The following is a 21,875-nucleotide window of genomic DNA, read 5'->3' as shown; positions in this document are numbered from 1 at the left end:
AATTTTTGCATTTTTCCATAATTTGGGAAAATAAGCAATTTTGAAGCAGCAATTGAAAATTTTCACTAAAAATTCCATTGTGCTCTCAGGGAGATGTTTGATTAGTATATTAAAGATTCCATCGTCACCAGGTGCTTTCATGTTTTTAAAATATTTAATAATTGATTTAATCTCATTCAAGTTAGTTTCAATTATTTCTGCAGGTAAAAAATTCTGGGAAGAAATTAAATCAAATTGACGTGTGACTTCATTTTCAATTGGACTCACAAAATTCAAATTTGAGTTATGAACACTCTCAAACTGCTGAGCAAGTCTTTGAGCCTTTTGTTCATTGGATACAAGAAAACGTTCACCATCTTTTAAAACTGGAATAGGCTTTGAAGGTTTCTTAAGAATCTTCGACAGCTTCCAAAATGGTTTTGAATATGGTTTCAATTTTTCAACTTTAGTCTCAAAATTTTGATTTCTCAGAAGAGTAAATCTATGTTAAATCTCTTTCTGTAAATTTTTATAAATAGTTTTAAAAACAGGGTCACGAGAACGTTGATATTGACGTCTGCGGACATTTTTCAAACGAATTAGAAGTTGAAGATTTTCGTCAATTATTGATGAATCAAATTTCACTTGAGCCTTTGGAACAGAATAATTCCTGGCATCAACAATTGCACATTTTAATGCTTCCAAAGCGGAATCAATATTCACTTCGTTTTGCAAATCAAGCTCATTATTGAAATTTCTCTCAATATGAGTTTTATATCTTTCCCAATTAGCCTTGTTATAATTAAAAACAGAGCTCATAGGGTTTAAAACTGATTCATGAGATAAAGAAAAAGTTATTGGAAGATGGTCAGAATCAAAGTCAGCATGTGTGATCAAATCACTACATACATGACTTTGATCTGTTAGCACCAAATCAATTGTTGAAGGGTTTCTTACAGAAGAGAAGCATGTAGGACTATTCGGAGACAAAAAAGAATAGTATCCTGAAGAACAATCATTGAATAAAATTTTGCCATTGAAATTACTTTGAGAATTATTCCATGAACGATGTTTAGCGTTAAAATCGCCGATTATGAAAAATTTCGAACGATTTCTGGTGAGTTTTTGTAAATCACCTTTAAAATAATTTTTGAGCTCGCGTGTGCATTGAAATGGTAAATATGCTGCGGCAATAAATAAAATCCCAAGTTCAGTTTGAACTTCAATTTCCAAAGTTTCAATAACTTTCGTCTGTAGATGGGGAAGAGCACGATGTTTGATTCGGCGATGAATAACAATTGCAACTCCACCGCCGGAACCCTGAATCCTATCATATCTATGAACCACGTAATTGGGATCATATTTTAATTTTATGTTAGGTTTCAAAAATGTTTCAGTAATAATTGCAATATGCACATTATTTACTGTTAAAAAATTAAAAAGCTCATTCTCATTGGCCTTCAATGAGCGAGCATTCCAATTTAATATTTTAATTATTTTATTTAAAATCATTGCTAAATTTTAAATTAGAAACAATTTTAATAGTAAAATTTGTGCCTATTTGAATGGCTTCAAACATTGATTTTGCCTGCAACATGGCGTTCATAAGATCGAACATTGCCTGTTGCAAAAAAGAAAGTTTACCTGCCGTAATAGGCCCCAGGCAGTTGACATTAGAAAAAATATTTTCGGCAGCAACATTAGCTGGAGTAATAGGTGTACAATTATTCTCTAGCGTGTTTTGCTTACCCATATTAACGGTCATTTTCGAACTACCAACACTAGGCGGTATAATGTTCGAACTACCTGTAACCTGTGCATAAGTTAAACGGGTATGCAAAGGAGTAGGTAAACTATGCGTCACTGGTACGCTTGGAGAATTTTGTTTTGAAGTTGGTTTTGATTGAGAAATTGAATTTTGTTTACCTTGCCTTGCCTTAACAATTGCTTAACGGACTGGGCATTGATAAAAATTTGACATATGGTTGCCGTTACAATTCGCACAGCGAAAATTTTTACTCTCTTTCACAGGACATGTGTCCTTTTCGTGAGAAGAGTCTCCATAATTAAGACATTTTTGGTCCATGTTACAGAATTTGGAACCATGGCCATAACGTTGGCAAGTACGGCATTGGGTGATATGCTTTTCACCTCCGCCATACTTCCTATAAATTTCCCACTTTACACGCACATTATACAAAGCATGTGCTTATTCAAAAAATTTTAAGTTGTTAACCTCATAGCGGTTAAAATGAATTAAATAATTAACAAGAAAAATTCCAGTTCTCTGACTGTTTTCGCCTCGTGATTTTTGTTTCATTAGAATTACTTGGGTAGGGGCTATGCCAAGTAATTCTGTTAAAGTAAGTTTGATCTCATCAACGGTTTGATCGTTGGTGAGACCTTTCAAGACAACCTTGAACGGCTTGGCGTTCTTGGTGTCATATGTAAAAAATTTGTACATATTGTCAGTTAAATACTGAACAAGACGATCACGACCCTTTACTGAGTCGGCTAATAAGCGGCATTCACCTCTACGGCCAATTTGATAGGTAACTTTAACGTCAGAAACAAACGTTGAAAGTTCCTTTTTGAATATATTAAATTCAGAAGAAATAGTTACCACAATAGGTGGAACTTTCTCCTTTTTTAAAGATTTTATATTTTGTATAGTTTCATTATTGGTAACTTCCATTTCACCAGCTTCTTGCTCAGGCAAAATATCAAAAGGATTGTCACTACAGACACTCGAAGTGTCAGAAAGAGATGCCTCTCTTTTCCTCCCCGCAGCGATGCGAGGTTTCTTTTTCCGTCCAGCCATTTCAGGTGATACGAAAAAAGTTAAAACAAATGTTAAATTCAAAAGTAGGTAGTCTTGAGAAAGACTGATGGGAAATAACTTTCAGGTAGTCTTTAAAAGACACACTGACAAAACACAAACTTTGAAGCTATAGGCAGTCAAAGACCAGTCCACAAGCAACCGAAAAAACGTCTGATCTGTAAGACAGTTCAAGACGTACTGCGCAGAAACACTGTTTGTTATCCTTTTTACTAGACGTTTCCGTCTAATCGATTTGGCCCCAGCGAGCTTACAGAGGAGACGTTTGTTTGCACACAGTATAAACTCGCTGATAATCGCTATCGCAAATAGTGTTTACGGCCGAACGCAAACTTTAATCACTTTACGCGAGGTTCCAAGCTTCGGCTCCGGCCGGCGGTGACGTTCTGTGAAATATAAATATTTGTTCGATTTATCCAACAACTAACACCGGGGGGTTTCGACAAGTAAAGTAAATGTTGAAAGCTGGATTGCGAGTTTCTAGTTTAAATTCATGCATACATTTTTTCCAGCAAATTTTCAGGATGTTGAATCTTCCAAGATTCTTTCATTCATCGTTGGAGAACTCGACTTGCATTGCGTTTTAGAAGTTTACAAAGAAAATTTTTAGTATGATTAAGATCGGATAGAAAATGGATCGATCTGCATTTAAAATAAGAGAACAATTTGTAACAATATGCTAAAAGAAACAACTCTTCTTGAAACAAAAAATAAACGTCTCCCTCTCTTGCTGCAGTTTAAAATCCCACTTTCTTCTCTTATGCTCCGATAGAGCACATTCAATTCCATTCTCGTTCCGAAACTGATTAACTCGTAGGACCTAAAATTATCGACTGCTAAGCCTGCAGGTCACGTTCCAGCTTTTGTAGCTCGTATTGAGTGCCAACATTGGTCGTCATTAAAAGCAAATTTTCAATATTGCTGTACGGTTTATCTGCTGTATCCGCGCGGAGCATCCTCTTTTTCAGATATGTAGGTACCTACTATTATTATACACACCTGCCTTGCTCCACTTCGCGGCAGAACGGATGAATAGAGTGCAGAAGAAAACGGCAGAAAGGTCGAGTGAGGATAGGAAAGTCATTCTCAACAATGTCACCCTCACGCTTCATCGGACCTGACGCTCGTTATGTAAAACTTCGTAAAGTGAGTGGAAAGCGAACGAAATTGGGTCGCCGCCGGTTGCCTGCCTGGCTGACTATCGATAAAAGTCATTAAGCGTGTTTCGCACGTAATTTTGATTCTTTGTAATGCCATCATTTTGCTGTTGCACCCGGAAAAAGTACCCTTCCGGAATGGGAATGCTCTCTTGATGCTGATTGAAACGTATCCCCGTATAATTAAATGGTTTTGCACATAAGCTATGGTACGCGATGCAGGTGTGTTGCATACCGAGCAATTAAAAATGCCGTAATTTTATGTATAGAGGTCATCTATTTTTTCTGTTTTCAGGTCTTCTGAATTAAATATCAAGTCACTTAAAGCGAACGTTATGTGTAACCATTAACTTTGAAATATGCTATACACTAAAGTCGCTTTTTACGCGGGGGATACGTGCCACGTAAAAAAAACCGCGTAAATTCCGGAATCCGCGTAAAAAAAACCTTAGACCTTAGTGTACTTAAGTCCTTGATCATCATGAAGCCAAGTACCATAAATTTAAGATTAGGCAGGAAAAGGCAGTACTAAACAAGCTTCCAGTTAAAACGAACGATTTCTCATTCACTCGATCAGAAACGCGTCAGTAGCCGCTCCTGTTGCAAACTTGAAATAGCTGCAAATTAGTATAAAACGGGTCATAATAGAGGCGAGCAGATTGTTATCGAATGATACAGCAAATGGAGCATGCATGATGCGATTTGAAATCTGGCAAATTGTATTATTTTCGATGCCTCGTTGGAACCCCGTAGCTTGGGTGTCGGGGTGCAGATGGGTTTTAAACCCGCCCATACGAACAGATGATAATTGCTTCGTGTGTCTGGAGCACAGACTGAACATCCCGAAACTGTCAATAATAATTTGACGCTTCATTGCTTTCGAGGCACCTCCAAGAGCTCGATTTATTGTTTGAATATTACTGAATCAGTAATGGTGTTGCTTCGAGTTGACTGACTTTGGGTATTTTTAGAATGTTTATCATTTTTTGAAAGATTGGGAGATTTTTTAGTAAAATATATACCTTATGTGGATGCTTATCGACTGTGACGTTCAACTCGGGGGGAAGATTTTCGGCTATTCAGTCTATTTAGAGCAGCTAAACGATGTTTCGCTTCAACTATCCGACGATTCGATGATTTATTGCATCTTTCTCAAGGATTAGAGGCTATATCGTTTGTATGCATGTAGTAATCATTTGTCCTAATATTTTTTCCTTCTATAATTGATTATTATTTTGTTTTCACTATGTCTGTCTTAACTGTATATTTGTTGCTGGGCGAAAAATCGAGTCCGTACGGTTCAATTTGGTTTTAGCGTTCTCTTTCAGCGTTAGTTTATTGTTTGCTTTGCTATCTGTACACTATCAGTGTCAAAAAATAATAAAAAAGACACAGAAAAAAATAGAAATAACAAAAAAGACATACATATATAATAAAAAAGACAACTTATATGAGAAACATAAAAAAATGACATAAATGTCAAAAGTGGCATAACTGACAAAAAAGAGCTTAAGTGATAAAAGCTTTCTCAGCTTTCCTACGAAACCAACAGAATTGCGCTAGCTATCATACTACTTGTGTAGACCTCGTTGAAGGTCAACATAACAAAAAAGTCAAAAAAGTGAATAACTCTGCTGCAGTAGTTAAATTTTGACCATATGCATAGAAGGATTTTTTTCATCAAATAAGGTCCTCTATCACCCCTTAAAGGATTTTAAGTTAGCTTCCTAACACACTGCATAAGATACTTTAGAAAGTAAGCTACCAGATATAATTGGCGCCGTTAAACATTGAATTGTATTTGTGCCGTGTCAAATAAACTATAGATGAAGAAAAAAAAATAACACACTGCATACAGATCAGACACGATTATCCGAATTTTAAACTCGATTATCAGGAATTTCATTTTTTTGTGTACGTTTTTAATTTTGATTCCGATATCTTCCCAATCAGAAAGAAAAAACAAAAATGTAACAGAAGTTGTTAGTTTGTTACGGGAAAAACCTTACAGGCTGTGTATTCAATTTGGCCCCGTTAGATGTTAAAATAACAGAAATTATAACAGAAATGATTTGACCAAAGTACCAAACACATATCAAAATTTGCTACTAATATATCAGCTTTCAGACAAAATAAGATAATATATAGAGCAATATAATAACAAACATTGTTAGAAACAACAGGTTTTGATAAAAACAAAAAATTTGTTAGACTTGTCTCAGAACCACTTCATTTCACGTTTTGTTATAATAACTCATTCAGATTCAATTTTGTTATCAAAATTATATGGGAAAATACAAAATTGTATCAAAATATGTTATTTGTATCTCACCGTGATTGAATTTTGTAATTTTTTAGTTATGCTCTTCTGATCGGGTTAGCTTTACCATTCTTTCTGGCATATTTTTTACCACTTATAGTACTTCCAGCATATTTGGGACATGTTTAAATTAAGTGAAAGTAATCAATGTCCAATTTATTTTCTTTTTCTTTTAAAGATTTTACCTCTTTTCGCTTTAGAGTACAAGTAAATATATACAATATATAAAAATAAACAATACAAGTAGAAAAAAAAGGAAATATTTATTTTATGTTCGTTAATCGCAAATTCGAATATATTTTTTTGTGATTCGATTATTCGGAAAACTCGATTATCCGGAATGAAAATATTTTTTATTTTTCGGATAATCGAACCACATTACCACGAATGACGTAAATAAAAATGCCGGCAGAAATGACAAGAATGATAAAAATAGTGATGATTGCTAAGGAGACCAAAGAATCAAAATGACAAAAAACAATAAAATAAGCGATGAAAAGGACATAGTTGTAACACAAATATAACAAAAATAATAAAATGTCAAAAATGACTTAAATGATAATAATAAAAAAATGATAAAAATTACAAACAAAACATTTAAAAGGCAAAAATCGCAGGAATGGCAGGAATGTCATTATAAATGCCACGTAATGGAAAAAAATAACAAAACGGATAAAAATTACATATATAATAAAAAAGACAAGAAGAAAACTGTTTCGCAATATACAACGAAATGAAGAAGTTGTCGAGAATGACAAAAATTGCGAAAATGATTAAAATGACAAATACGACATTATTGACAGATTAGAAAACCAGCAATAATGCGGGCAACGAAAAAAATGCCCAGTATATCAGAAGAGACAAAAAAATCAAGGAATAATAAAAATGACAATAAAAAAGTAATAACAAAAATAATATATGTCGTTAAAAAGACAAGAAATTTAAAATGGACTTATATGAAAAATATAACAAAATGACATAAATGCCAAGAGTGACGTAAATGTCGAAAGCGGCATTATTGACAAATACGACTAAGTAAAAAACATGTCGGGTATGAACAAAATTTCAAAAATAACAAACATATTACAAAACTGCTAGAAGAGGTGAAAAAAAGAAAATGAGAAAAAGGACTACAGAAAAATGACATAAGAAGATAGAATCAACAAAAACGTAGGAAAATACAAAAATGTCATAAATAATAATTATATTTTAAACAAAAAGACATAAAAAACAAAAAATGACTAAAATAACACAAATGAAAAACAAAAATACCAATAACAACGTAAATGATATCAATATTGAAAAAAATTTGATCAAATGAAAAAAAAATGATAAAAATAACAAAATATGACAAAAAAGATTGAATAGGCAATAACGATAAAAATAAATTAAATAACAAAAATGATAAAAAGAATTGAAATTTATGAAAATATGTATCTGAAATGACATCAGAAACAATACAAATAATACACAATAACATAAAAAATGACATTAATGATAAAAAGGACAATCGTGACAAATATGTATGATTGAATTAAAACAAAATGACAAAGTTACCACGAAGTTGCTGTCAGAATGACAAAAATGCTAGAATTGTCAATAATTGCTGAAGAGACCAACAAACCAAAATGACAAAAATGAAATACATATATGTCCGTTAATCAACGAGTCGTGAGTTAGGGTCCTGGGTGGAGTCGCCCCCCGGACATCGTTGATTGTCACAACAACAGTGGCGGAACTAGACCGACGGAAAACAAGCGAGAATAAAAAAAAGAACCAAATTATATATATGAGCAAAATATAAAAATGTCAAAAATTACGTAAATGGCAATAATAAAAAAAGAAAAAAAAAACAATACAAATAAAAAATACAACAGGCAACAACACAAAAAAGGAAAAAATGGCAAAAAAAACTAAAATGGCATTAAAAGGTACAAAAATGAGAAAAAAGTGATAGATATTACAATGTCAAAAATCAAAAAATCATAATCAAAAATCATATCAAAAAATTGGTCGCACTGACGAAAATACCCAACACGGAAAAAAATGACAAAAATTGCTCATGTGACGTGAATACAGAAAACGGCAAAAATAACAACAACACAAAAAAAAACAAAAGTGGTATAAAAATGATACAAAAGGCATAAACGACAAATTGACAAAAATAACAAAAATTAAAATGACGACACCAATGAAAAGAGCGAAATTGGCAGAAAAATAAGCGATAAAAATTGTACAAATTATGATTAAAATAATTAATTTTTCAATAATAAATATCATCAAAATGATATACACTGAATTCTGTTTTTACGCAACTTTTTTTAGGTGATTTTGATTCACACGATTTTTTTTACGCGATTTTCTCGAAGTTGCGCGATTTTTTTTACGCGGTTTTCTTGAAATTACGCGATATATGACATGGGAAATATTGTTTATGAGCTAAGATGTAACACACGCACATACATACACAAATATACATACACTTACCACATAGCGAAAGATTTAGTAACGACGCGATCTTTTTTTACACGATTTGCTCCAAATCACGCGTTTTTCAACGCGATTTGTTCAAAATATGTGATTTTTTTACGTGATTCTGTTTTTGCGCGCTCGCAATAATCGCGTAAAAAGAGAATCCAGTGTACATAAATAATAATAAAAATTCAATGATAAATATCATTAATAAATAAAAATTGTAGAAGCGATACAAATTATAAATATTATAAAATCATATTTATGATCAGAAGACAAAAAAAATAAAAATTATCAAATTGATAGAAATGATGAAAATTATGATGAATGATAAAACAAACAACATAATAAAAATTTGTAAAATCAGAAAAACCAGTTTAAAACAGCGTTGCAAAGCGAGCGAGAAGCAAAACATTTCTCCTCCTTCCTGTTCGAGAACGAGACATATGCTACGCTTCTCAAGTCGCACACACGCTTTCGAGATACTCTTTATTCTTCATGCATTCCGCAGAGTATCAACAAGCGCGCACCGACACACACCATTCCATTTGTATGGCTACTCAGCCTCAGGCTACTAAAAGAGTACGCGAGTTCATGCTTGCGAGTAGGAGTACTCGACTAAAAATGCTCGACTAGGACGAGTGTTTGAAAAACTGTGCCCGAAAACGAAAATGCTTTCTTCCCGGTTTTGCTTCATGCACCAACAGCCGACAGTGGGGTAACGTGTAGAGTATCGGACTGCTACGGTAAGTATTTTTACAGCAGTCTAATGCAAAACCAGCCGAAACAAACGGCTGCCGGAGTAGTCCGATACCCTATCATATTTTGACCCTCTGCAACCATCGCAAAGCATCCTGAAACAATTGTCTTCGGCTAGTCGTTCTCGCGAGTTGGGAAGTAGGTACACACGAGGAGAGTAGACAAGTGTGTGCATAGACTGGGACACGGTTATATGGGAAAAAAGCGATGGTGTTATTTTTACGCTCCCATGCACTTTTAGTGTTCCTTATGGGTCCCATAACAACTGTGTAACTTTTCAGATCGCCCGATTTGCGCCCGATTTTTAAAGCTTCCATACGATTTTATATGGGAAAATCCACTTTTTTTTAAACTTTTTCTATACAGATGTCCAGTTGGCTCCTAAAAATATATCAACACATGATATTTATAGGAAATCTTCCTGCAAAAAACTCTTCTCAAGACTGCAAGGCGCTACCTTGCTTGTGAAAAAAGAAATTCACACCAGACTGATTGAATATCTGATGAACGTACTCACCATTGAATTTTACTAGCAATACTGCTGCAGCATGTTGCTGTTGCAAATTCAACCATGTGATGAGAAATGATATCGCTTAAATTTATCTTGGAGGCTTCCCCGAAGATACTATGAGCAAAAATTACACTTTGAAAATTAATTTCACGCGAAATTATTTCTAATACTTAAGCAAGTTTGCAATAGCAGCATGCTGTAGCAGTGTTGCTGGAAAATTTCAATGGTGAGCCGTTCGTCAGACATTCAATCAGTTTGGGGTGAATAGCTGTTTCTACAAGCATCGTAGCGCCTTACGGTCTTCAGAAGAGTTTTTTCCAGGAAAATTTCCTACAAATATCATGTATCCATATATTTTTAGGAGGCAACTGGACATTTATAGAGAATAAGTTTTGAAAAAGTGGATTTTCCCATATAAAATCGTATGGAAACTTTAAAAATCGGGCATTTCACCGATCGATCTAAAAAGTTACACATTTGTTATGGGACCCATAAGGAACACGAAAAGTGCATGGGAGCTAACTTTTTTTTTGTGGGTGTGCGAAACTGGCTTTTCTGGTGTCGAAACGAAACGAAACGAAATTAACCCTTAATTTCGGTTTCACCAAATTAGTCGAAACGAAATCAAGGTGGATTTCGAGTTCTCGAGACGAAACGATATTGGTCTCTAAATTTCGCGAAATTTCGCGAAATTTCGAAAAATAAAATAAATGTTTCTGAAACATAGCATTACAATGATTTGAAACGTTGGAGCGTACGCTAACGAAGTACCCTTCAGCAGCTGACCGCAAGGTGCTTACCTGGTCGACGAAGAGTAACATAGGTATTCAGATATCGATAAACCGACGATGACGAGAAAATCAAAAATGTTAAAAACTAAAATCTTGATGCTTATATCCGTTCATACAGATTATATTGCAGGTAATAGTAGTGCGATAGATACAAATGATCTAAAGGTCACACTCGAAATGTCTTTGTAAATAATAATTTAATAAACTTCTGAACTGATTCTTTTGGTTTGAATGCAACTATGTTTAAAATAGTAATCCTTCTTTCATAGCACTTTCATCATTCAAAATCCAAGTTTTGTCCGAGTACTCAAACTGGAATACATGAGAGATGGTAGGTAGGATTTCAACCATTCCTGTGAGTTTTGGTGTCCCTAGCAAAAATAACTTATCCAAAGAGTTTTTTCCTATGCAAACGTAGAAACGACGAATCCGATAAGCGTAAAAATCTGTAGAACCTTTTGAGGGCAACTACTATTGAGCTATAGGGCCACTTTTTTTTCGCTTTTGTCGACCAATGCTATTGATTTTTTTTAACACCGTTTAGTCAGACTAGACTAAGCGACATCTTTATCAATTCGAGGAAAACAAAATTAATGTTAACTATTCTGTAAACTTTGAAGTTTTCAATATTTTTGCACATTTTTAATATAACTTAAAATTATTTTTTAATCGAGCAGTTCCACAAAAAATGTCGCAGTTTCAATATTTTTTGTCAAAAATGTTTGATTTGGCTTAAACTTTTCATGAACGTTTCCATAGGCTGAGAAACTATTTAAAATGCTATTTTGGGAGGATTATTGTGATTAAAAATATTTTCAGAGCCAAAAGTTTTTTGATCAGTGTGACGTCTCTGGAAAAGTGTTAGATAGTAATCTTATCTTTACGATTAAAAAACTCTAAAAAATTCATTATTTTAAGTAAAAGAAACATTAAAATTAATATAAAAAAGCTTATTTTTCGAAAATCTTTTTTTTTTTGTATAAAAATTACAAAAAAATATACCGGCGCGATGAAGAAATAAAATAAAAGTTATATTTTTCAAAAAAAAAAAAAATCACAACATGTTTATTTTTGGAAGGACAATATTATTATCTAAAACTTTGCCAAAGACACTATGCCAATCAAACAAACTGTTTCGATTATAAAAATATTTTAACTGCCCACAGAGTGCCCAATTGGAGATTAAAATTATTTTTTTATCTAAATCGGTTTGTTTGACTGGCATAACTAGTGTCTCTGGTAAGGTTGTAGAAAATCACTTTGTCCTAAAAAATATGTTCTGTGAGTTTCTGCGACACCAAAAATAATAAAATGCATTTGGGACCATTCCTAAACTACGTGGTCATATTTTGATCCCTTTTATACCCCCCAAACTCCCCCGTGGTCTTTTGTTTTGTGATCTCATTCTGCAAATATATGTACAATAAAGTATGAAAAATTTATAAAAAATGAAGGTTTAAGAAAACTGATTATTAGTTATTGCGCAAATTGTAAATAGAATTTTCAGAAATATCATTTTCTCAAAAACAAAAATAACAAATAGATAATGGTTGTTTAATTTTTGATAATATTTCATTGTCTTTAACAAATATAATAATTTCCTTACCTGAAAGTAATTTAAAATACGCTATTCTGTTGAGTATATTCAGAATGATTATCAATTTGTTGTTGAGTATCAAAATAAATAAAATTTGTTTGAGCAGTTTGATTATCTACGATAAATTTTTCGCTTATAGTTATGGTAAATTGTATACTCATCTAGAAATCATCTAGAAAAATATTTAGTTGATAATAAGTGAAACCTTACTTTTAGTGATTTTCAGGTATCGGATTTGTAATTTAATTTTTTTAATAAATTACAAAGTTTTTGAATGTCCAGGTCTTATAAATTGTTTTTAAGACCAAGACGTTGATTTTTTTTACCGGTCGTTGAGTATTGAAATATACTTCCAGGAAAAATGTCATAAATCCCAACGCATTGCAAAATAGAACTATTATTCTAAAGAAGTAAATGCCATATAAGGCAAAGCCTGTTTAAAACCAAAAAATTATTTTCTTCTTTCGGATAAATTTGGAATATGTTTTAAATTACAGTTAATTGCTGACAACTCGCAAACTTTCCGTGACACTTATTAATTATCAAGTCCTGTCAAATAAATTTATTAATTAAAAAATTGCGAAAGCTTCGTCTTGACTTAGTGGCAATAATAAATTATAAGTCAGCAGAAAGACTACGTGGTTTATTCGTTAACCCCCACACCCCCTGCGTGATTTTTCGTGGTCTTTTGACAAACCCCCCCCCCCCCCCCCCCGCATCTCCCTATATATGACTACGTGGTTTGGGAACGGTCCCTTTGAAACAAACCAAAAATTATTTTTCTTTCAACCAATCAACAGTTAGAATGGAATGTTGTAATGCAACAAACAAATAGTTTTCTTTCTACTCAATTAAGTTATTCGTAATCATCCTCGTCCTCTTATTTCTCGTTCTTTATAACCTTTCTTTTCTTCTACCTTGTAAATTCGTCAAGTGCAAAGTCAGAATCACTTTTGTGCTATAATCTGAACTTGTTTTTGACATTGTAAAATTTTGTGTCCCCTAAAAATAAGAATAAAATTTCTCAGTTATGTGTTCAACGAGAGCGAATCATGTACTTTTTATTCATTCATTGATAAAGTATACTTTTTTGGTAACACGTTTAAAATATTTTTGTAAGGTACCTGGCAATTTTGAAACCTATGCTGACTTTAAAGTCAGGAGTCAGAGTGTTTTGAAACAATACTAAAAATTCAGGCAATTACAACTCTTTCTGCTGGACACATCGCTCACTCTGTCTGCACACTATAAGGCATGATATCTGGTCAGCCTAGTGATAGCAATGAACTATCTGAAAAAACACATTTAAAAACACTACGGTGTGCGAAGAGGAGTCCTCTAACACGCTCTAAACGCTTGAAAATTTTTACAAGGCGAGTAGCATAGAACATTTGGCCTGTTAGATAGAGCTCCAGAGCATTAGTTTTGACAGAAATTGCTATGCCCTCCTAAACGAAAGACAAAAAGTGACAGTTGTGCACTGTCTTTAACCTTGTGCGCAGCAAATATAACCACATCTGCAAAGATGCGTAAAATTTATTCCTACAAACAAATTACTAGATACCTTGTAGCGCATTTGGACGGCTTCATATTCCTTGGATATGACTTCAGTGATGACCAGAAATTCATGCTCTGCGTGAATAAAAAATACTTCCCGCATGATGTTACGGTTTTGTCCTTAAAAACAAAAAATACCGGCTGAGAGTTTATTCTACTATGTCTGACTTTTATTAGTAAACCAGATATCTGTTGAGATATATTCAATTCAATTTATAGTCACAATGAGCACAAACCAAAATAATGTAATAATGTGCATCGGAAATTTGGTCCGAAATTTCGCGAAATTTCGTAATCGTCGAAATTGGAAGTTTAATTTCGCGAAATTTTAGGCGGAATTTAGCGAAATTCAACGAAATTTTGCGGCAATTTCGCGAAACCGAAATTTCGGGAAATTTCGAGTTTTGCGAAATCATACGAAATCATTCGAAATCTCGCACAGCCTTACACCCTAGTGTGCATATGATCTCGGGCGTAAATGCGAGTAAGAAAGAAAGCGAGAAAGAACGAGAAATAGCTTGAATGGAGAATTCTCTACTGTGTGATAGCGGCAACACCGAGAACCTCATATGATGTGTTGCATGCTGCTTACGAGCGAGACTAACAACACTGGTTTAAAATTTAAAAATGACAAAAATTAAGAAATTAAAAAAAATGTAAAAATGATACCAAGGGCAAAAACGCCAAATTTACAAAAATTTCGAGAATTTCAATAAAGAAAAACGAAAAAACAGGAATGAAAAGAGAAAAAACAAAAAATGATGAAAATAATCTGAACAACAAAAAAGGGAGGGAATAAAAGTAAAAATCACAAGAATGACACTGGTCGACAAAAGCGAAAAAAATGCTGCCCCAAAGCTCGAAATAGCTGCCCTAGAGAGATTATAGCTTTCTGAGAGTTCGCATAGTAAGTGCTCGCCGGGTTCGTCGCTTCAACGTTATGTTCACGAAAAAACTCATTTAAATCTCTGAAAAAATGTTGGTGGCGGGGTGCACCAAAATGCACAGGAATGGCTAAATGCCTATAATTTTTTAAATGATAAAAACCATTAACAGTTTAAATTATTTTTTTCCCTTTCAATTTACAGAACGTAACATTTAAATTGAGCTAGAGCCACTAAGCCATACAAATAACACACTTAAGTCAATTTGGAGAGTTAAGTCAGTGGTGAATTATCATAATTGTAGCTACACCAACAAGTATATTTCGGCATAAAATGAATTGGGCAAGTTTTGGGATGAATTTTGGTGATATTGCATGAATTGAATACGGATTATTTTGAAATTCATTAACTAACACCCTAAAATCGAGATTTCTCGAGATCCGGTCGGTAGATTTTTTAGAAATTTTAACCAGAGGTGTAAAATGACCTCAAAAATTGACTCTCATGCTTGGATTTGATGGACAATTTTTTTTTATAATAATGGTCCAGCGGGGCACCGTGCCCTGTCTTGGAATGTCTTCGCGGAGTGGGAGAAAGTAGTGATAGATCATGTTGTGGTAGTCTTGTTCAGGAATCAAATTGAACTATGGTTTGTTTGATTGCTTCAGTCATGTTTCAAGAGCAAGAGAGAACAAAAAATAAACTATTATAAAGAAAAAATGCCTTGTTCGCCATTACTGATTTTTCTTTCGCGTACCCCCTGAAGGCTTCCGAGTACCCCTAGGGGTACGCGTACCCCAGGTTGAAAACCGCTAACCTAGATAACCAAAACCATCCTTTTGCGTGTTTTCAAAGGATTCGTCACTAGTCGAACCGACTTTTGTTATGAATGATTTCACTAGCAGCCTAAACTTAATCAAATCGGTCACAACTAAAGTTAAAGTTGATGAATTTAGAAATATTTATTGAAAAATTTTACTTAATTTCCAATTCGAGTAGCTCGTAAAACTTACGATTCGAGCAAAACGAGGACTCCATTACAATGTACAATGCGTTTCCATGATATTCCGTTATGGTGGAGACGCAAGGTATCTTGTGTGCTTAGTGTATAGAACACTTCATATACTGAATTTTGATACCATAGATGTTAAATTAAAACGGTCACTTCCTATTATTTCTTTCCAGAACCAAAGAAAGTATTCTACAACGAGTTTCATGTTTCGTAAAACCATTCGCTTCAACCCGCAACCGACGAAGCTCAGTGCATTTAACCCGCGACTCGTGTGATGGTAAAATTCTAATCTAGACAGCCTGTGCAACCCGATCCGAACACTGGTGAAACGTGGCTCATGTGGTTGATATTGTGTGTGTGTTCTTGTGTAGGTGGCATAGGTATAGGCCCGTACCGCAGAAAAAAGTGTTACGAATCGCGTGTATGTAATAGCGGTACCCGCGTTCTGTTCGATGGTGTGAAGTTTCCTGTTTCCGTCAAGTTCGACTGAATTTCGCTAACCCAGCGTTGTGGCTTAGAGCACTTCAACCGGGCGCAGAACCACGTTCACTGACCGGCAAACGGACACGTAAAGTACGTCGCCGGTGGCATAAGCAGCGAAAAACAAGTGGTTGTCGTGGTTTATGCACAGACAGGCACAATCCTGGCTGCAATCTGTTTCACATTTAGCAACACCGAGACTGGAATAAATCACAAAATTATTGCTAGTGGGACGCCAACACAACTATGCGCAGCGGCAGGTCGGGCGTGCTGGAGGATTCAACAAGTCGGTTGAATTTTTCGGTGGATTAAATGGAACGGTAAGTAAACGTGCCGAGGCAAATCGGTATTGTTATTTTATTGCTCCGTTATCGCGGAAAACTTGAGGCATAAAACGATTGAGGTAGAATTCTGGCTGGGGTGAAAGAGTGGAGTGATGTCGAATTAAATTAATCACTCGCCACAGTTTTGTTTAACAGTTATCATGTCAAATCGTAAATATTTAGGTTTGCGATTCTAAACACATTCACCAAAAAAATGAGTACCCATATTCATTGTGGTTTACTTTTCGATACCACCCTTGGCATTAGCATCATGTCTACATTCGCATCCCGAATAAGGTCAAACCGTGACCGCCAAACATTCAAACGTGGCCCTCGTCATCCGATGTCCTTCGACAAAGTTTTCAATATCGCTGCATCCCGGCGGAATTTCCTGCCGGCACATTATCATAATTTCCACAGTTAATTAACATGGTCTTTATAAATTTGAATATTCACGACCAGACGGCAGCGACGACAATATTTACACCACGATTACAATGGAATCCACTCAGACGGGGCGTAACACGAATGATCAGTGGAGAGAAAAAAAGTATAGATAGCAAAATTTTGCTGGTATGACGCAGCTGTTAGAAACGTATCTAGTTTCGCCCTCTGATTGGCCAAACAGAAACACACAACAGCCAGACTAGTCTGCTGTTTACAGTCGCCAGAAAATATTACGTCTGTCGAAACAATAAAAACATTTTTTCAGAGCAGTCCTCAATGTGGAGCTTTTTGTGCCACCATAATTGAATCAAGCCTAAGACGCCTTGCAGACGGGCGCATTTCAATATCACAATCATCTTAGCTATCTACAAATCTTCATCCGAAAAATTGTGCCTTATATTGCTCATTACTGAATCTGAACATTTGGACCTTTGCTGCCAACATTCTGTGTTAAATAACCCTCCAGAAAAAAGCTACTCCGCCTGTCGGCAGAACAGATAACTATCAAACTGGACCACCGATCTACGCTCAGCTAATGCCACGCTGCTTAGCCGGTCACAGTTTTTTATACTAAAAAAACATGAGCCCAGTAATGAGCCAGGACGTGAAGCACAGCCAGGCAGTGGCAATAAGTCCACCGCCCAAGTGGGTGGGATTTGCGGAAAGGAGCGGGATTTTTATGAGCTTCAATTTATCAAATTTGCCATGCGATCCGCCAACACCCCGGACAGTCTCGTGCTGTTCATTTGGGCGAGTCCATTGTGTGGCGGTGTCTGGTCCCCTGTTCGGCATAATAGCCACATGCTGGCGTTCATCCCAAGCTGACGTCAGCCCGCTTAGCTTTCGGTTTTATAATTTATTCGTCGGCTTCATTGCAGTTTCATTAACGTATTGTGTACCACCTACGAAATTTATGAAAATTAAACATGAGTAGCACCAGAAGTTTTCAATGGGGTCACATATAAGATTAAATTTTCCCCCTGCAGTTGGTCCACTGATCCGTACCAGGTAGTGGAAGATAGGAAAGCTATAACTTCTGCTTAAATAGCTGGGTTTTAATAAGCTCTAGTTAAATATACTTTAATTCAGTTTTTTGTCGAGTAATTTCAGTGACTTGCTAATTTCAATATTAGTTTGTAACATCCACAAAATTTGACGAAGATTTACATGAAAAATTCTAAAGCATATAAAAATTAACGCTAAACCACTTCAATTTGAATTTGTACCCGAGTACAAATAGATAAACCGAGTCAAGTGCAAAAACACTTGAAGTAGACGCGACAAATTGTTCTTATTTGTTTAACAGAAGACAGAATAGCTTGCAATAACAGGCACTTGTCAACATGATAAAGCACTTGAACCAAATCCAACTGATATATCAGGGCGGAAGTTACGTGTGTCTGTGGGCTCTGAAAAATTTGTTCAAATAAAACATTAATCTTATATGGCCAGCATTGGTTTACATTCACTCAGAAGGTTGGGTAACATTTCCAAAATTTTCATTTTATTCTGTTTCGAACCATCTTACTACAAATGCTATACCATTCTATCATCGTCTGTCACGAAATATGTTCTCAACCAAAAAGGCAGTTGCTTCACTATTTTAATCAACAATATTTACTGTCTGATTGTCGCTATAGTTGTTTTTTCTGATTCAGTTTTATCTAGAAGGTTTTCAGACGCTTTGAAGGTGCTTTGTTTTCCGTTGTCTATCCAGTGGATAATGCGTATATATAAAAAAAATGTTTTGGAGTGAAATTGCACAACTTATTGTGTTTCAAAAGTGGAGAAAAACAACGAACAAAACTATGATGGAAATGTCGTTATTTTCGTTCACGGCAGTTTTCAACACACCACGATTTTTTTTTATCGCGGGTAAAAAAAGTGTAGGAACAAACAATAAAAATAGACACAAACATTGCAAACGCTTCCACTCTTCAACCGATAGGGTCGGCATTCACAATCATCTGGACACCCAAACATTGTAATAAAATACTTATTTATTTCAATGTTTACAATGTTTTTCTTGCATGATAAACATTATTGTTAGTGCCTTTTAGACAGTTTAATATTTGTTGCTCGCATGGGAATACCGTTTCTACCGGACGATTTTCCAGTATTAAAATACTGGCATTGGCTTTTAACGTTACTAGCATTTTCGGTACCTATTGATAACACAAGTCAACACAAGTGCACTCCAAAAAAAAAGAAAGATTATAGCTATTCAACCATTCCCGTGAATTTCAACGACTTTATCAACAGAATACTTGTACTAAACGCCTTTTTAAGTTATCTTTTTAAATCTACTTTTCCTTTCAGTTCCAGTTGTTCTTACAGTAAAATCGTTCTAATTGGGAAAAAATGCATTTTTTACAAATTTCCTAATTTTTAGACAATTATAACCAAAGGGGAAGAGGGTTATAAAAACGTGACGTATTTGAGGGGGGTCAATGAAGTTTGTGACAAGGGGGTGAAGGGGAGTTAATCTTTGCAAAATTTTGCGTGACATCAATCATGAATGGTTCCATCAAATTCCCCGCTAAGCTCGTTCCCTAGACCGCTGTGCAATGATTGTTTGGCGTCTCCATCAATTCAACAGTGAAAGGAGGCGCACGGTTAACGTTCGCGGCATCAAAATTTACAGCAATGGTTAAATGGCTATAATCATCTTTTTTTTAGTTTGACCTTTAAGGCCGCATCTGTAGGTTTCCTCTTTTGATTTATTAAAATAGCTCCTAAAAATCGGATATTTTGAAAGACAGATGAAAACTTTTTTCTACAGAGTTGCGTAGAATTGACGGGGCTACAACAGAACTGAACATCGTTAAACTCTATCTGCAATTATAAAAAAGTTATATGCTGAATTTCATCAAACCTTTTGGCCAACTTAGTTTGTGATTGCTGGAAAATGTCCACTAGATCATACTTATGCATTTTTTAGAAAACAATTTTTCTCTAGCATATTTTGCTATCGAACTCTAGATTTGAATATTCTCTTAAACCCGTTCCCTAGAACAGCGTGCAATGGTTATTTGGCGTCTCCATCGATTCAACAGTGAAGGAGGCGCATGGTTAACGTGCGACTTGAAGTGGGTGGGAGCTATTGCCGTGTTTTAGAAATGGCTACAGGCACCAAAATTCACAAAGATGGTTAAAGAGCTATAGTCTTTACGGAGTTGATTACAGCATTTGTCCTTTCCAGTATTTTTATTGCGTAATATGCAATTTGAAAAGACATATTTTTTAATTTTTTTTGGTAATAACTAGATCTGTATAGAAGAAATCTTTTTTGTGTCTCCTACAAAGATGTGTGTTTCGATGATATTACGATTACATTTAAAAATGGACTTGTTTCGAACGGCGATAAAAAATACTAGGATAGGTAACACTGGTCGTCAAAAGTGAAAAAAATGTTGCCCTAAAACTCAAAATCGCTGCTCCAAAGAGCTTTTAGGTTCTTAACCATTCCTGTGAATTTTGGTGCTCCTAGTCATTACCAAAACGCGTCAACTTACGTGAGAGTTCGCAAAGTAATTGCTCGTCGGGTTCGTCGCTTGAACGTTGTGTTTACGAGAAAACTCATTTAGGTCTCTGAAAAAATGTTGGTGGCTGGGGGCACAAAATTTCACAGGAATGGCTTAAAACCTATAATCTTTATTTTTTTTTCAAGTTTGAGCTTTTGGGCCACTCAGAGTTTGATAAATTTCTCATGGAAGGTGGCTTACTAGCGGAAAATTCTACGCCCTTGCGAGCGACCTCCCGGCAGTTAACCATAACGTTCGCCATGGTGGACAAAAACATATTAATTTATCAAATTCTCCTCAGGTTTGGCGACAAAATTATTAGAGTAGATCTTATATTTCAGGTTTGCCCAGAAATTCTCGATGAGACGCAGTTGGAAAAAGTTGAGCGGGTTCGCCGACTTGGGTACCAAGTCGATATTTAGCCGCACCATCTCCTCCAACGATCGCTTCGAGTAGCGGAACGACGTCAGATCTGGCTGAACGCGTTTTTGCCCTTACGGTATTTCTTGAAGAATGACGCAACTTCCGACAGACACTTTGTACTATAAACTTTCCCGTTAACAGCCAGTTCGGAGCGAAAGCTTTGACATCCCCTTCTCGCTGATTGTCAGCCTCAGCAGCACCTTCTTGGGGTACTTGATGTATGAAATGAACTTCACCTCGGAGCTCACTTCTTTCGTGGAGGAAGTGAAATACGAAGTGCCCTGCCAGTCGTTGCCATCCAGGGTGAGATAGGTTTCGTCTTCCATCACAACCGTCACATCGCGATTCGCCGGGAAAATAGACGTGACCATCTTATTCAGCCGCTGCCGCTACGTCATTGCCTGCATCTCCGCGACCAGTGGACGCGGCTGCCGATTTCTGACATGTATGTTCATGTTCGGCAGGTACTTTTTCACTGTTTGGCCGATAGCACCGACCTCCAGGCCAAGCGCACGCAGCGATGTAGCCACTTTCCCCTCGGTTTTTCGCTTCAGCTTCGATTTTTCTTCTGCTGTCTCATGGGTTGGTATGATTGATGCTACATGGGTAGTTTCGTTAGCGCGAGTGAAGGTAAACTCAGGAAAACTAGGCAATTTTTATTCATTTTCACTGGTTGTATTGACAAACTGGTTTTATTGACAAACTATCTTAAGAAGAAATTTAATATGATGGAGTATAGTGGCGCTGCAAAGCCTTACTTTACAGTCTTGTACTTCAAAGAAATGATATCTTGAGCGAAA

The 21,875-nt window shown here is 35.5% G+C and overlaps 1 protein-coding gene across 7 annotated transcripts in view; it reads left to right on the top strand.

Annotated features, from left to right (window-relative positions):
- LOC129731847 (probable G-protein coupled receptor 158) overlaps nucleotides 1-21,875 on the top strand; it is a 138,923-nt gene that overhangs the window by 15,536 nt on the left and 101,512 nt on the right. For all 7 annotated transcript variants that reach the window (XM_055692191.1, XM_055692190.1, XM_055692194.1 and 4 more), the window contains one exon: nucleotides 16,052-16,678. The gene's annotated coding sequence lies outside the window, so the exon portion shown is untranslated. The remainder of the gene's footprint in view (nucleotides 1-16,051; nucleotides 16,679-21,875) is intronic.

This window comes from Wyeomyia smithii, chromosome 3, assembly GCF_029784165.1.
Source record: "Wyeomyia smithii strain HCP4-BCI-WySm-NY-G18 chromosome 3, ASM2978416v1, whole genome shotgun sequence".
Taxonomy (NCBI): Eukaryota; Metazoa; Arthropoda; class Insecta; order Diptera; family Culicidae; genus Wyeomyia; species Wyeomyia smithii.
Note: the sequence above shows the minus strand (reverse complement) of the source record. Positions and strands in the feature narration are given on the sequence as shown.